We start from the raw sequence: 16,644 nt of genomic DNA, 5'->3' as shown, positions 1-16,644 counted from the left end.
GATATTTCACAACAAAATGTCACACACTTAGAGCTTTGCTTTGAAATGATGGTATGCACAAACCCCTCATGGGAATTTTCAAAAGCTAGCATGTATGTATACATAGCTGCAGATCTGTAGCACTCAGGAAAATTAGAGACAACTAACTAGACCAGACAGTTACATGTAAAAACATTAAATGTACAATGCCAAAAAAAATTGCACGGCCAGGGCCTTATGTCAGTATTTTTGCATCAGCGTCTCAAAAATTGATATCAAGGAATTCTTAACAAATCTTCCCACAATACTTGTGTTTAAATATCAAACATCCAATAAAGCCCCATATTTTCTTGGCAGTGACCCGAAAACTGACAGCTTCAAATGAGTTCATTTCTTGGCAGTCAGTCAAAAACTTGTAAAAAATTTAAAACAATATATAAATGTCGATGTGAACAGAATACTTATCTCCCCATAAATATGTTTTAGCTGAGGACTTCAGGGCCACCAACATATAAAAATCTAACTCAACTTCACGTTGTTCACCTCGGCAGAGATTTTGCTACAACGCCGTGCCACCAAACTTTCTCGGAGTTTTCTCACTTGAGTTGAGGTTTGGCAAAATACCTCAACATGATTTCGTTTTTACAAGGGCCCCAATTACTTTCAATAAAATCCACTTTCACTTCGTTGTTAACATTAACTACAACGCTTTAGCGTGTACTTTACACGTAATTTCCGAATCATTCAATGACCTCACTTGAAGAAACACAGGCACCTGAACTATGGACGCTACTATATGTACCCCCTTTTGATTTTTATCTCACCTGAGCCGGAGGCTCAAGTGAACTTTTCTGATCAAAATGTGTCCGTTGTCTGTCGTCGTCGTCGGCGTCATAAACTTTTCACATTTTCATCTTCTTCTCAAGAACCACAGGGCCAATTTCAACCAAACTTGCCACAACGCATCCTTGGGTGAAGTGCTTTCAAGTTTGTTCAAATGAAGGGCCATGTCCCTTTTCAAAGGGGAGATAATCACAAAAATGCAAAACTAGGGTGGGGTCATTTAAAGATCTTCTTCTCAAGAACCACTGAGCCAGAAAAGCTGAAATTTTCATGAAAGCTTCCTGACATAATGTAGATTTAAGTTTGTTCAAATCATGGTCCGCGGGGGTTGGATGGGGCCACAGTAGAGGGTCAAAGTTTTACATACTAATATATATGATGAATATTTAAAAATCTTCATCTCAAGAATATATCAGGAAATTTTTTTTAAAATCTTCATCTCAAGAACCACTGAGCCATAAAAGCTGATATTTACATGAAAGCTTTCTGACATATTTCAGATTTCAGTTTGTTAAAATCATGGCCCCAAGGGGAGGATGGGGTCACAAGGGGGGTGGGGTGGGGGGGGGACAAAGTTTTACATAAAGATATATAGGGAAATTATATATGAGCCAAGTGACTCAGGTGAGCAATGTGGCCCTTGGACCTCTTGTTTTTTATTGCAGCGATATTTTTCCGTAATGTGTGGATTCTCGAAATGATTTTAGCTATATGTACAGCTGAAATGAAGAGATTGTGCTTGACCTGCATATCTGTATAAAACTGTTACATCACCTCAGTTTGGAATATCACAAGTGCTTGGATTTTAACAGATGATTATTACACATTTAAAGCTATACATCGATTTGTATTCATATCTTAACACCTAAGTATCTGTATGGAATATGCATTTTTCAAATTTTTAAAACTTCTTTTCGATCAAACCCATCCTCACAAGTCAAAGTTTTGTGATTGCGTACCCTTCACACAGGGGTGTTGCTAAAACGCGGAATGGAAAACAGAACGGAAGGGAGTTAAGAATTAGAATGATTAATGTAGCTAACATAACATCAAAAAATCGGAAGAAAATACTTTATTATGATTAAAATCCAAAGTTTGGGAATTTGTATACAAGAGGTAAAACAATTTTATCTTAAAATTCTGCATCATTAATCGATTAAGCGAAGTTAAGCGTTTGTATAAGAATTTACAAAGCGTTTTACTGGAATTTTAATATCGTCATTGACAGATGTGTTAGCGAGCAGTGACACCTATGGCTATAGAGAATGGAAAGAACACATGTACTTTACGTCATTAACGCACATTTACATGTAAATTTACATATAATACCGTGTTACGTGCATACTTACAACAGGGAGTGTGGTATGTATATAACAACGACAATTCGTGATCTTATTAAGTCAGTAAGTTAAACATCTTGTGTTTGATACATTATTTTTTAAATAACAAAGACTGTGGTAGCGGCACTGCAATCCTAAATAGGGACGACTTCTTGCAGTTTATTTCTATTTCAAATACTCGTATCTTAATATTTAGATTAATAATGAAACGACCTTTTAATTCGATCCATTCAAGCAGAAATTGTCAGTTCGTCTTTTTGACTATTACATATCTGTTAATTCCTCATACTGTGGATCGTAAACTTCACCTTAGTTTTCATTAGTTCTGTTTCAATCTTTCTTTCCCGCTGTATCTCTTCGGGTTCAACACTAATCCGCATGATATCGGAACAATGTACGAACTTTCACATAAATTCATCCCAAATGAGGCGAACCTTTTATACACATCGGACTCGTTCACTTTAATATTTGATGTGATACATCAATAAATATATGTATTATACCAGGTGTAGAACTAAATTACGAATAAAAGCAAGTTCAATTTAAGAAGGTATGTTTGGTGAAAATTGTTGAAAAAGAATTATTTTATCATATCTTTTACAATGTTTTTTTTTTTGGGGGGGGGGGGGGGTATCATATTTTATTAATATGAAAATTCAAGTTTTTTTAGTATCATTTTTGCAAGCTATTTTCTTTATTAATAGAGGGAGAGGCCCTGTCACGGTCCAAAGGCTCTCTCTATAGGTAAAACGTATATGGGTCATTCTACGATACTCAGGTGATAAATGATGGGACAAATAGAGAGATTTTTAGATAAGGCCCTATAGTTTTACTTTCAATGTTAATTTGTAGATTAGAGATTAGAATAGCTTAAAAGTATGATAAAAAGATATTAGCAAGTGTTTTGTGGACATTTTGAAGCATTTTAAAACCTACACCAGAGTGTAACGCTTGTTACATAGTGACCATTATTTATGTCATAAATTGTTTTGCAAATCTAGTTTTTTACAAGAATGACCCATATACATGGATATAGAAAACTAATGAAAAATTAAACCATACCTATATGGAACTTAAAAAGTTTTGTCCCAATGGCGTCAATTCGAATATCAGCGTGTGGACATGTATTTCTCCATTTTGAATCTCGTGTACCCAAGCTCACATCGTTCTGAGATGTTACATAAAATCCGTAAAAGCATGTAAATCTTATTTTCTTAATCATATATAACCACTCTTCGATTAAGAAGGGGTACATGTAGTTCTATAGGAATGGGGGTATATGTAGTACCGGGTGGGTGGGGGTACATGTAGTACTGGGGGAGTGGGGATACATGTAGTACTGGGGGAGTGGGTGTACATGTAGTACTGGGGGAGTGGGTGTACATGTAGTACTGGGGGAGTGGGGGTACATGTAGTACTGGGGGAGTGGGTGTACATGTAGTACTGGGGGAGTGGTACATGTAGTACTGGAGGAGTGGGGGTACATGTACTACTGGAGGAGTGGGGGTACATGTAGTACTGGGGGAGTGGTACATGTACTACTGGAGGAGTGGGGGTACATGTAGTACTGGGGGAGTGGTACATGTACTACTGGGGGAGTGGGGATACATGTTGTACTGGAAGAATGGGTGTACATTCAGTACAGGGAGAGTGGGGATACATGTACTACTGGAGTGGGTGTGCATGTAGTACTAGGGGAGTGGTACATGTAGTACTGGCGGAGTGGTGCATGTAGTACTGGGGGAGTGGGTGCATATGTAGTACTGGATGAGTGGGGATACATGTAGTACTGGGGGAGTGGGGATACATGTAGTACTGGGGGAGTGGGTGTATATGTAGTACTGGATGAGTGGGGATACATGTAGTACTGGGGGAGTGGGGGTATATGTTGTACCAGGGGAGTGGGTGTATATGTAGTACTGGATGAGTGGGTGCACATGTAGTACTGGGGGAGTGGGTGTATATGTAGTACTGGGGGAGTGGGTGTACATGTAGTACTGGGGGAGTGGGGTACATGTAGTACCAGGGGAGTGGGGATACATGTAGTACTGGATGAGTGGGGGTACATGTAGTACTGGGGGAGTGGGGTACATATAGTTCTGGATGAGTGGGGATACATGTTGTACTGGGGGAGTGGGGTACATGTAGTACCAGGGGAGTGGGTGTATATGTAGTACTGGGGGAGTGGTAAATGTAGTACTGGGGGAGTGGTAAATGTAGTACTGGGGGAGTGGGGGTACATGTAGTACTGGGGGAGTGGGGATACATGTTGTACTGGGGGAGTGGGGATACATGTAGTACTGGGGGAGTGGGGTACATGTAGTACTGGATGAGTGGGGATACATGTTGTACTGGGGGAGTGGGGTACATGTAGTACTGGATGAGTGGGGATACATGTAGTACTGGGGAAGTGGGGATACATGTAGTATTGGGGAGTGGGTGTACATGTAGTACTGGGGGAGTGGTAAATGTAGTACTGGGGGAGTGGGGATACATGTTGTACTGGGGGAGTGGGGTACATGTAGTACTGGATGAGTGGGGATACATGTAGTACTGGGGGAGTGGGGGTACATGTAGTACTGGGGGAGTGGGGGTATATGTTGTACTGGGGGAGTGGGGGTATATGTAGTACTGGGGGAGTGGGAGTATATGTAGTACCGGGGGAGTGGGTGCACATGTAGTACTGGGGGAGTGGGGGTACATGTAGTACTGGAGGAGTGGGGGTACATGTAGTACTGGGGGAGTGGGGATACATGTTGTACTGGGGGAGTGGGGTACATGTAGTACCGGGGGAGTTGGATGCATGTAGTACTAGGGAGTGGGTTATATGTAGTACTGGGATAGTGGGGGTACATGTAGTACCGGGGGAGTGAAGGTGCATGTAGTACTAGGGGAGTGGGAGTACATGTTGTACCGGAGGAGTGGGGGTACATGTAGTACCGAGGGAATGGGGGTACATGTAGTACCGGGGGATTGGGGATACATGTAGCTGCAATGATGTAGCCCTATGCAATTGTTTTTTATTCTGACGTTTTCGGGATAAGGCTACAATTCCATAGGATCTCCGTAATGGTGCAAAATAATTTTATGAATAACCGACAATAAACTCTGTGTATTAGTCCCAAATGTTGTTTACACCAAAAGGAGTACCAACTTTGTGCTCGGGCATGTCTAATAAAGGTGTTTTTCATTAAATATAATGTACAGCATGCAAAATTCTTCATCTGCTCCACCATGCTTATTATCGCGAGATCTCGTAGGTGGATCTAATGAAAAACCTAAACACTGACAATCAGCGCGAAAATGTAGTTACTCGAGCTACTTCAACAAAGAAAGGAAAATCATATTGATACAGAAAGAATTTACACTCTGCTGTTCGGTTTTTAACTTGATATTAAATTCAAACCTTTTCAATACCGACGAAATAGCTTTCGCCTCCATACTTGTCCATTGATGTAAACAATACCTTATATGGCATATGCAAATGACTCGACAATCGGAAGTTGAAACTTTAGTACATCAAACATGGCGCACAAATATGAATCGAGAAATTGGAATTTATCGAAATTGTTGAAAACGGTAGAAAAGAGCCTCACAAATCTTAAGTTGCAGGTTGTAAATTTATATATTGACTAAGAAACATAGAATATCATTTTATTTACGTAAAGAAAGTCAGGAAATGTTTAGAATGAGCGCAAATGTTGCGGGGGTGAATCACTCCTGCATTTGCACCATTACGGAGATCCTAAGGAGTTGTAGCCTTCTCCCTAAAAAAAAATCAGAGAGGGCTACATTATTGCAGCTAGGATACATGTAGTACCGGGGGAGTGGGGCAAGGTAAATTCTATGCCGCCATTCTGTTTTGGCAAATCACGCTATGCTAATTGATAATGTCGATTTTCGGCTATTTCTCTAGTTACTTTTACATTTTTATAATGCTATTTGAATGATAAGGACGTGATATTGACGTAATAGTATATATACTTTGGAAATGCCAGGCCGCCCGCTCTATAACAATAACGTTAGTAGGGGTGCACTCTATATCCACGCATGTGAACAATAGGTTGTACTTGTTCGCAGCAACAATTGTCACATGCTGTAATAATAAACTTGTACAATAGTCACATGCTGTAATAATAAACTTGTACAATAGTCACATGCTGTAATAATAAACTTGTACAATAGTCACATGCTGTAATAATAAACTTGTACAATAGTCACATGCTGTAATAATAAACTTGTACAATAGTCACATGCTGTAATAATAAACTTGTACAATAGTCACATGCTGTAATAATAAACTTGTACAATAGTCACATGCTGTAATAATAAACTTGTACAATAGTCACATGCTGTAATAATAAACTTGGACAATAGTCACATGCTGTAATAATAAACTTGTACAATAGTCACATGCTGTAATAATAAACTTGTACAATTGTCACATGATGTAATAATAAACTTATACAATAGTCATATGCTGTAATAATAAACTTGTACAATTGTCACATGCTGTAATAATAAACTTGTACAATAGTCACATGCTGTAATAATAAACTTGGACAATTGTCACATGATGTAATAATAAACTTGTACAATAGTCACATGCTGTAATAATAAACTTGTACAATAGTCACATGCTGTAATAATAAACTTGTACAATAGTCACATGCTGTAATAATAAACTTGGACAATAGTCACATGCTGTAATAATAAACTTGTACAATAGTCACATGCTGTAATAATAAACTTGTACAATTGTCACATGATGTAATAATAAACTTATACAATAGTCATATGCTGTAATAATAAACTTGTACAATAGTCACATGCTGTAATAATAAACTTGTACAATAGTCACATGCTGTAATAATAAACTTGTACAATAGTCACATGCTGTAATAATAAACTTGTACAATAGTCACATGCTGTAATAATAAACTTGGACAATAGTCACATGCTGTAATAATAAACTTGTACATTAGTCACATGCTGTAATAATAAACTTGTACAATTGTCACATGATGTAATAATAAACTTATACAATAGTCATATGCTGTAATAATAAACTTGTACAATTGTCACATGCTGTAATAATAAACTTGTACAATAGTCACATGCTGTAATAATAAACTTGGACAATTGTCACATGATGTAATAATAAACTTGTACAATAGTCACATGCTGTAATAATAAACTTGTACAATAGTTACATGCTGTAATAATAAACTTGGACAATTGTCACATGCTGTAATAATAAACTTGTACAATTGTCACATGATGTAATAATAAACTTATACAATAGTCATATGCTGTAATAATAAACTTGTACAATTGTCACATGCTGTAATAATAAACTTGTACAATAGTCACATGCTGTAATAATAAACTTGGACAATTGTCACATGATGTAATAATAAACTTGTACAATAGTCACATGCTGTAATAATAAACTTGTACAATAGTTACATGCTGTAATAATAAACTTGGACAATTGTCACATGCTGTAATAATAAACTTGTACAATAGTCACATGCTGTAATAATAAACTTGTACAATAGTTACATGCTGTAATAATAAACTTGGACAATTGTCCACGATTACGTACTGCTCCTCTTGAAATTTTGTTTTCTGAAGCAAAGTTCATAAAATTTCACGAAACATGAAGTACAATGTCCTTGTATTCTTATGACTCAAGTGCATTCAATGATCACTGAATCCTCTCGATCTTATCACACTTTTACATGGGCGGATCCAGAACATTTATAAAATGTTAAGGGTTTGGACTCAGGATGGTACTTCTTCTGTCGTAAAAGGGAGAAGCAAATGTTCAACTAATGGAGGACTTTGTGATCGTTGTAACGCTTCTGGATCCGCCACTCCTCTTGTCTGATCTACTTAAGGAAATAGAATCGTGTTCACACACAGATTTATAATAATCAGTTACATATTTCTTTGAAAAATATTTAAGTAGTACATGTAGGTCCACTGTCTGATTTAGGAAGTGTTTATTCCAATAAATTCTGAAATCCTTTACAATGTCTTAAGTAGAGAGTCGATCATCTAAACTTCTCATATAAAACATTCTTCATATAAAAAGCACCCTTGCAAGCGGACGGAAAAAACACTTCGCGTGCTAGTCACCATGTTAAACCCAAGTATAAGAGGTTTACAGAGAATCGTTATCAACATCCTAAATATCTGTATTTATATATACAGAAGTACAGAACGAGTCACGTTTTGCACACGGTACACATAATTATATTGTAGATCATTAGAGTGTCTTAAGATCTGACTTATGATAATCATAAGATACAGCACTTCCGTTTCACAAAACTATTTTGATTTCAAGAAATCTTAAGATAGATCTTTAAGACTTTGTTATACTCGGTACATTGTAAAATACCGTGTTTCTTTTATCATCTTTTAACTGCATGGGTGAATTTAAATGCTAAATGAAAGATTGAAGTATGTAAGAATATAAACAGGAAGTTGAAATATTACGATTTTAGTCATTTGTAATGATTTAATGTATTTATAAGATTTAATGTGATTTAATGTATTTATAAGATTTGATGATGTATTTATAAGATTTGATGTATTTATAAGATTTGATGTATTTATAAGATTTAATGTATTTATAAGATTTAATGTTTTTATAAGATTTGATGTATTTATAAGATTTGATGTATTTATAAGATTTAATGTTTTTATATTTAATGTATTTATAAGATTTAATGTTTTTATAAGATTTAATGTATTTATAACATTTAATGTATTTATAACATTTAATGTATTAAGATTTGATGTATTTATAAGATTTAATGTATTTATAAGATTTGATGTATTTATAAGATTTGATGTATTCATAAGATTTGATGTATTTATAAGATTTAATGTATTTATAAGATTTAATGTTTTTATAAGATTTAATAATTTGTATTTCTTTTTAAATTATGCAACTGTACACGTTACTCTGTATTTCAAACATTACGCTCGGTTCACCGTTTGTGGGTCCTTTGATTACAGAAATTGTAATATGAAATGAAAGTATTCATTGATGTTTTATAAAACGTGTATATCAAAACAATAAACAATAAACGTAAAATTCTATACATGTACCGGTATTCTGCCTCGTTCCACTCATCCGAAAATAAATATTTTCTTAGCTAATTTGAATATGAAATACAATAATAGGATTGATTTTCTTAACTAATTTGAACATGATATACAATAATAGAATTGATTTTCTTAACTAATTTGAACATAAAATATAATACTAGGATTGATGCGTCCATTACACGTTCGCAACTTCGCACTTGTCTCGTTTAACAAAATAACATACTAAATAAAAAGTTCCGAAATCAAGGACGTGGGTTGGTCGGGAAAACCAAAGACACAGGTAATACATGTATTTGTGCAAACCTAGAACGAACGTCGCATTAATCGAATAAAACACGTGTTCGACATACGTGTTCGACTATATATGCTGGATAAGAAAGCGTTCCTGCGTGAAAAAGCCAATTACTGAATAAAACGAAAAAGTACGACAGCTACCAAAGATAAGAATGTGAAGAAATGAATTTATCCACCACTGCTTTTGTGTCTACAGATAGTTGAATGCGTTTACTTGTGACCACAGAGTGGCTACAAAGTCCGTGAATTCAGATAAATCGGTGTCAAAATATTTTTTTAAAGACGTCTATAAAACGATGTCCACATTTTTCACCAGCTCAAATATCAGTATTGACTGAAGATGTGGAAAAAAGTATAAATAATTGTTTTCTAAACAAAACTCCATAGTTTCCAATGCTATGAAGGAAACTTGGGGGAAATGTTACTTCTAAAGTTCATGCAGTAAATTTAACAGATTTTGTCCAGTCGGGGAAAGAAATGAGGAAAAATTGGACATGCCTAAGCAGCGAAAGTAGAAAAAATAATTGGCTGTGTGATATTCTAAACGAATATTGAGTTCATCATAAAGATTACATGTCGCGGTATAACTGCTTTCCATACTTTTTTGTTGTTGTTAGCGAAGGCTTACATATTGATATGATATTTTTGTTTTGGAGAGAAGCTAGAGTCTAATATTTTATATTTTTCAAATTGTAGTTCTTTGATTATATGATCACATGGTTTTAGATGCTTTGGAACCGATGTCTGTAAGAATCAGACACAATATGGATAGTATGTACATAAGGGGGGAGGGGGGTGCTAAAATATCGTATAACGTTGAACTTCATTAATTAGCTTGTATACAAAGTTATTATTTTTTTTGCATGAAAATGTATTTAGTGGTAAAAAATAGCACATGGCTGAAACAAACTAGTATTTTAGAGGACAGAATTGACTTACCAGTATGCAGTACTACAAAGAGCGTCTATATAACTTCAATTATCTCCCTTGTAAACTCTTCTGCTTCTATGGAAGCCATGCCGTAACAAAGTTTATTCTATGAAAATATGCTAATTTAAATTAGCAAATCGACGACTTTCCCCTCTCTCGATTTTTCTCGATTTTTTATATGACCATTGTAAGCATATTCCACTACAAGTTTCGCAAAAACCATTTCTGTTGCAATTAGTTTGAGGTAAAACAGTAGAATGACTGGACTAGAAGCTTATCAATGATGTCCACATCCTCCATATAGTCTAATAGATTGTTTCTGTCCCTGAAACCACGTTCCCTCTTGATAAGCTACCTAGCTCTTAGCACAACATAGTTCAGTATTACAGTGGTGTAGCTATATTGTAGCACGGTAAGCACGTGCTTAGAAATATTTTCGGTAAATTTTTATTACATATTATGAAAAATGTCCTCAGCTTCGAATTCTTTACAAATATTTCAAACCTAGCTACGCCACTGTATTGACTTAGGACAAGTATCTGAATGTCTTAAGATTTCTGACAATTTAAAGATTATCTTAAGATATGACAGGGTTTTTTTTCAAACAGCTGTGTCTTATATCTTATGACATATTTTGGATTTAAGACAGATCTTAGTCGTAAGATAGTTTGTAAAACTGGACCCTGATTATCGATTCACTGGCGATTAAAAACAGACCAGAAACCTAACGCTGAATATTTTGTTTGCATTATATATAATCTGAAATAAGGACCTCGAACTCGAACTCTTGATCTCCGTCTACCTTAAAGACAATAAATATCGTTACTTGTATTAGGAAATTCATTTCAAAGAGTGTGTTGATTCGTAAGGGAGGGGGGGGGGGGGGGGGGGGGGTGGGGGTGGGTATCAACTAACATACGTCGAAAGAGGGTCAACCTTGTACCAATTTCAAATACTAATTGAATATAGACAATAAGATTTTAAACTAAGCGTTTTTATGCAATTGCGTAAGACATACAATTTTAATGGGTTCGTCACCAAAATGAATCGATTGTTTATGAAAATTATTTGATGATAAAGATCTCTCCCTGCTCAAAGGTCGTAAGCGCCGAGTATAGGCCTAAATTTTGCAACCCTTCAACGGCAATGGTGACGTCTTCATATGCGTGAAATATTCTGAAGAGGTGTGTTAAACAATATACAAACAATCAATCTGGCAGAGCATACTTCCAATGAGCTCAATTTGATACCCCTGAAAAATGTGTTGTAATTAAGAGTATCTTATTAATTGACACATACATTAGACTTGTTAATCATTTCATGATAAATTTCTCTTTGCATCAAACAGAATTTTCCATGTATGTTGAAAAATTGTGAGACACTGCGAATGGAAAATTTACGTAACCCAGCACTGAGAGGAATGGATAGTTCTGATTCCTTTAGAGAAAGAGAGGGATCTAAATTATTGTACATGTACTATAGCTGTCCAATAAGGCAAATTCTTAATACATGTTCTGACATAAAATCATTTATTTTGGCGGCACATAAATTCAAAACTCGTACCATTATAATATCAAAACAGATGTGGAAAATTGAAAATTTTGATTATCAGAAAATGTCGATTTATCTTCGGCTTTTATAATGAAGTTTGCGATGCGTTTTTTGTTTTTTGGGGTTTTTTTTATTATTAATTTCTTGATAAAAAATAATTTGCATCTCCAATCCTATAATAATAACAATCTGTTAATATACTTGTTATCAATTAATAAGAGTTTAACATTCACTTACAGCAGTCTCAAATCTGGATACATCAATCAAAGCTAATCTATAAATAGCAGTACATCACCTCCTACCATTATGCAACTCACCAACCTATATATCTTATTTTATAAAGTTCCCAACACCCCCCCCCCCCCACCATTAGTAACTATCCAGCCAATGCTTTGCTTACGGTCCTCTGGCTGATCTTGGAGTCTCGGGCTGATCTTGGAGTCTCGGGTTGATATGGAGCGTGATACAGATTTGGCCATGCATTGTTATTTTTATTATATATTTGGAAGTAGTGAAATTTAAGGGTTCATTAACGGATAAAAGTTAAGAACAACGATTACTGTTTTTGAATGATTTAAGATATCCAATGAACACATGCACCGGTACATATGTATATGACATAAGATAGCAATTTAGAGAAATTGTTTCAGTTCTTTATAGTTTGATATTACTATATATGTAATGCTTAAAATAATGAAATTATAACTCATTGCTTTAAGAAAATGAGAAATTGTAATACTTAAAATTAAAAAAATTATAACTCATTACTTTAAGAAAATGAGAAATTGTAATGCTTAAAATAATGAAATTATAACTCATTACTTTAAAAAATATGAGAAATTGTAATGCTTAAAATAATGAAATTATAACTCATTGCTTTAAGAAAATGAGAAATTGTAATACTTAAAATAAAAAAACAAACAAGATGTACTGTGAGCAATGCTCACTAAGAATACCCCCCGCTTACCCCAATCTCCCAAAGGGTGTTGTTAATAGGTATAAATTACCTCTTTCCTGAGTGTAAAAATATGGTATGCCTTTATAGAAAAAAATGGAATATATAGTCCGAACACAAATCCATGGCATAAACCTATAATTTTGACCTTGAGATCAAAGGTCAAGGTCATAAAGGGGTCATGAATGTACATGACACATCGTCTCATGGTGATACACCCATGTCTTATGGTATGACTATGTAAAAACCCTATAATCATTTTGACCTTGAGGTTAAAGTTCGAGGTCATATAGAGGTCATGAAGGTACTTGACACATCATCTCATGGTGATACACTCATGTGTCAAATATGGTATGCCTATATCAAAGAACAAAAAAGTCATGACCCTGATATGAATCCATTGTAAAAACCTTTAATTTTGACCTTGAGGTCATGGTCATATGGAGGTCATGAAGGTACATGACACATCGTCTCATGGTGATACACTCATATGTCAAATATGGTATGCCTATATCAAAGAACAAAGAAGTCATGACCCTGACATGAATCCATTGTAAAAACCTTTAATTTTGACCTTGAGGTCAAGGTCATATGGAGGTCATGAAGGTACATGACACATCGTCTCATGGTGATACACTCATGTGTCAAATATGGTATGCCGATGTCAAAGAACAAAGAAGTTATGGCCCGGACACGAATCCATTGTAAAAAACCTTCAATTTTGACATTAAGGTCAAGGATCAAGGTCATCTAGAGGTCATGAAGGTTTTCGACACATCGTCTCATGGTGATCCACCTGTGTGCCAAATATGGTATGCCTATGTCAAAGAAAAAAGAAGTTATGGCCCGGACACGAATCTGGAGACAGACAGACGGACAGACGGACGGACGGACAGACGGACAGACAGACAGACAGACAGAGTGATTCCTATTTACCCCCAGAACTTCGTTCGGGGGGTATAATAATAATTCATTGCTTTAAGAAAATGAGAAATTGTAATACTAAAAATAATGAAATTATACATGTAACTCATTGCTTTAAGAAAATGAGAAATTGTAATACTTAAAGTAATGAAATTATAGCATGTTGCTTTCAGTATAGAAAAATATATAATGCTTAAACAAAATAATGAAAATATTGCAATTTGCTTGCGGAAAATGTAAAATTGCAATACTAAAACAAAATAATGGTAATAAAAAAGCCCTGTTAATGGTTTGGTTTGGGTTCATACTGTTCTAACCCTGATCCGCACGGAACTAAATATAATGATAATGTAATGGATTACTTACACAAAATACTGGTATTATAATCAGTGTTTGAAATAAGCGTCTGTCCGTTGACATACGCATCGAAGGACTCGCGAATAGTACGACTAAATGGGTTCTCAATTTTTTGGGCTGACGCGGTTGCCGAGTATAAAACTTCACAACGTGCGTTAGTGTATGCATTTAGATTACCTAGTTTCTATCTATCCAGCATTTTGGTTGGATTTGTTGAAATAAATGAACCAATGGGCGTCTTTAAAAGAAATTACGTATGAGATTGGTAAAACTAGTTAATTGTATCATGATTTAAGCAATCGCGTTCAATTTCAAGTCTTCCGAACAAAATGCGATGGGTAATTTTTGGGCCTACATTGCCTTGGAAGGACTCATGTAGACCCTTTTGCTGTGGGCCCTTTGGTCCCATTGGAAATAATTTTGAACACTGATTATAATACACTTTTACACATGCATTGCATAATAGTCGTGATAAAACGCCTTTATAAAGATAGCTGTAATGTAGTGTGATACTTTACAATGTAATTCCTCCCAACCGTGATTCATACATACATCTAGCGATAAACAGGAGTGTATAAATACATACATACATCTAGCGATAAACAGGAGTGTATACATACATACATACATCTAGCGATAAACAGGAGTGTATACATACATACATACATCTAGCGATAAACAGGAGTGCATAAATACATACATACATCTAGCGATAAACAGGAGTGGAATTGGTCTCTTTAGCCGACGATACCATATCTACAAATAAATAGACATCTATAATATACATGTACACCGTTCATAACGCTTAACATTCTTTGTTCATCATTGATATATTTACCTGATTGTGCCGTGCTAAACCGGTCTACAGATAATTATGTCGTTATATATTTACATGATTGCTCCGCTGTAAATCGGCCTACAGTTGGTTATGTTGTTATATATTTACCTGATTGCGCCGCAGTAAATCGGCCTACAAATAGTTATGTTGTTATATATTTACCTGATTGCGCCGCAGTAAATCGGCCTACAAATAGTTATGTTGTTATATATTTACCTGATTGCGCCGCAGTAAATCGGCCTACAAATAGTTATGTTGTTATATATTTACCTGATTGTGCCGCAGAAAAACCGTCTAGATGATGGTTATGTTGTGTTGAACTGCGCAGTCTGTCAGGGATTTTATCCGTCGCTTCGTCAAGTTTTCTAACGGAAATGGATTGTTAAGTTTGTGTTCAGAACAGGGAAGTTCGACCCTAGTTATTTTGGTCTCAACTTATTTCGACATAAAATCAGTCAGTTATAGTACGTTTGACCCAAGACATGAATTGATTGTATTATTATGACTACATTGTCATATAGCTATTCAGCGTTTACTCTCCCCAATGATTACAACAAAGGAAACGAGGATTGTCTGTTTTAGAATATTCATATCAGAGCTCTATTTGATGTTGTATGACGTTTCTACAACAATGAAATATCCTTGAATATAAGACACATTTATTTAACACACAACCAACCAAACACAACATTTACATCTCATAGCTAACTTTACCAACAAAACCAACCAAACACAACATTTACATCTCATAGCCAACTTTACCAACAAAACCAACCAAACAAAACATTTACATCTCATAGCTAACTTTATTAACACAGCCAAACAAACACAACATTTACATCTCATAGCTAACTTTACTAACACAACCAACCCAACACAACATTTACATCTCATAGCTAACTTTACTAACACAGCCAAACAAACACAACATTTACATCTCATAGCTAACTTTACCAACAAAACCAACCAAACACAACATTTACATCTCATAGCTAACTTTACTAACACAACCAACCAAACACAACATTTACATCTCATAGCTAATTTTACCAACAAAACCAACCAAACACAACATTTACATCTCATAGCTAACTTTACCAACAAAACCAACCAAACACAACAGTTACATCTCATAGCTAACTTTACTAACACAGCCAAACAAACACAACATTTACATCTCATAGCTAACTTTACTAACACAACCAACCCAACCCAACATTTACATCTCATAGCTAACTTTACCAAAGAAAACAACCAAACACAACATTTACATCTCATAGCTAACTTTACGAACACAACTAACCAACCAAACACAACATTTACATCTCATAGCTAACTTTACTAACACAACCAACCAACAAAACACAACATTTACATCTCATAGCTAACTTTACTAACACAGCCAAACAAACACAACATTTACATCTCATAGCTAACTTTACTAACACAACCAACCAAACACAACATTTACACCTCATATCTAACTTTACTAACACAACCAACCAAACACA

General features: G+C 35.2%; 1 protein-coding gene across 6 annotated transcripts in view; it reads right to left on the bottom strand.

Annotated features, from left to right (window-relative positions):
• The window catches only part of LOC125656335 (uncharacterized), a 35,452-nt gene extending 19,759 nt beyond the window's left edge, over nucleotides 1-15,693 (bottom strand). The window contains exons 1-2 of one of the 6 annotated variants that reach the window (XM_056145206.1): nucleotides 15,404-15,693; nucleotides 15,000-15,051 (exon numbers count right to left, since the gene is read on the bottom strand). The gene's annotated coding sequence lies outside the window, so the exon portion shown is untranslated. Of the gene's footprint in view, nucleotides 1-14,847; nucleotides 14,869-14,995; nucleotides 15,052-15,133; nucleotides 15,243-15,403 lie in introns of those variants that run through there. The other 5 variants (XM_056145204.1, XM_056145203.1, XM_056145207.1 and 2 more) reach the window with 5 other exon arrangements.
• Between the last annotated feature and the right edge of the window lie 951 nt (nucleotides 15,694-16,644).

This window comes from Ostrea edulis, chromosome 7 (genome assembly GCF_947568905.1).
Source record: "Ostrea edulis chromosome 7, xbOstEdul1.1, whole genome shotgun sequence".
NCBI classification, from domain to species: domain Eukaryota; kingdom Metazoa; phylum Mollusca; class Bivalvia; order Ostreida; family Ostreidae; genus Ostrea; species Ostrea edulis.
Note: the sequence above shows the minus strand (reverse complement) of the source record. Positions and strands in the feature narration are given on the sequence as shown.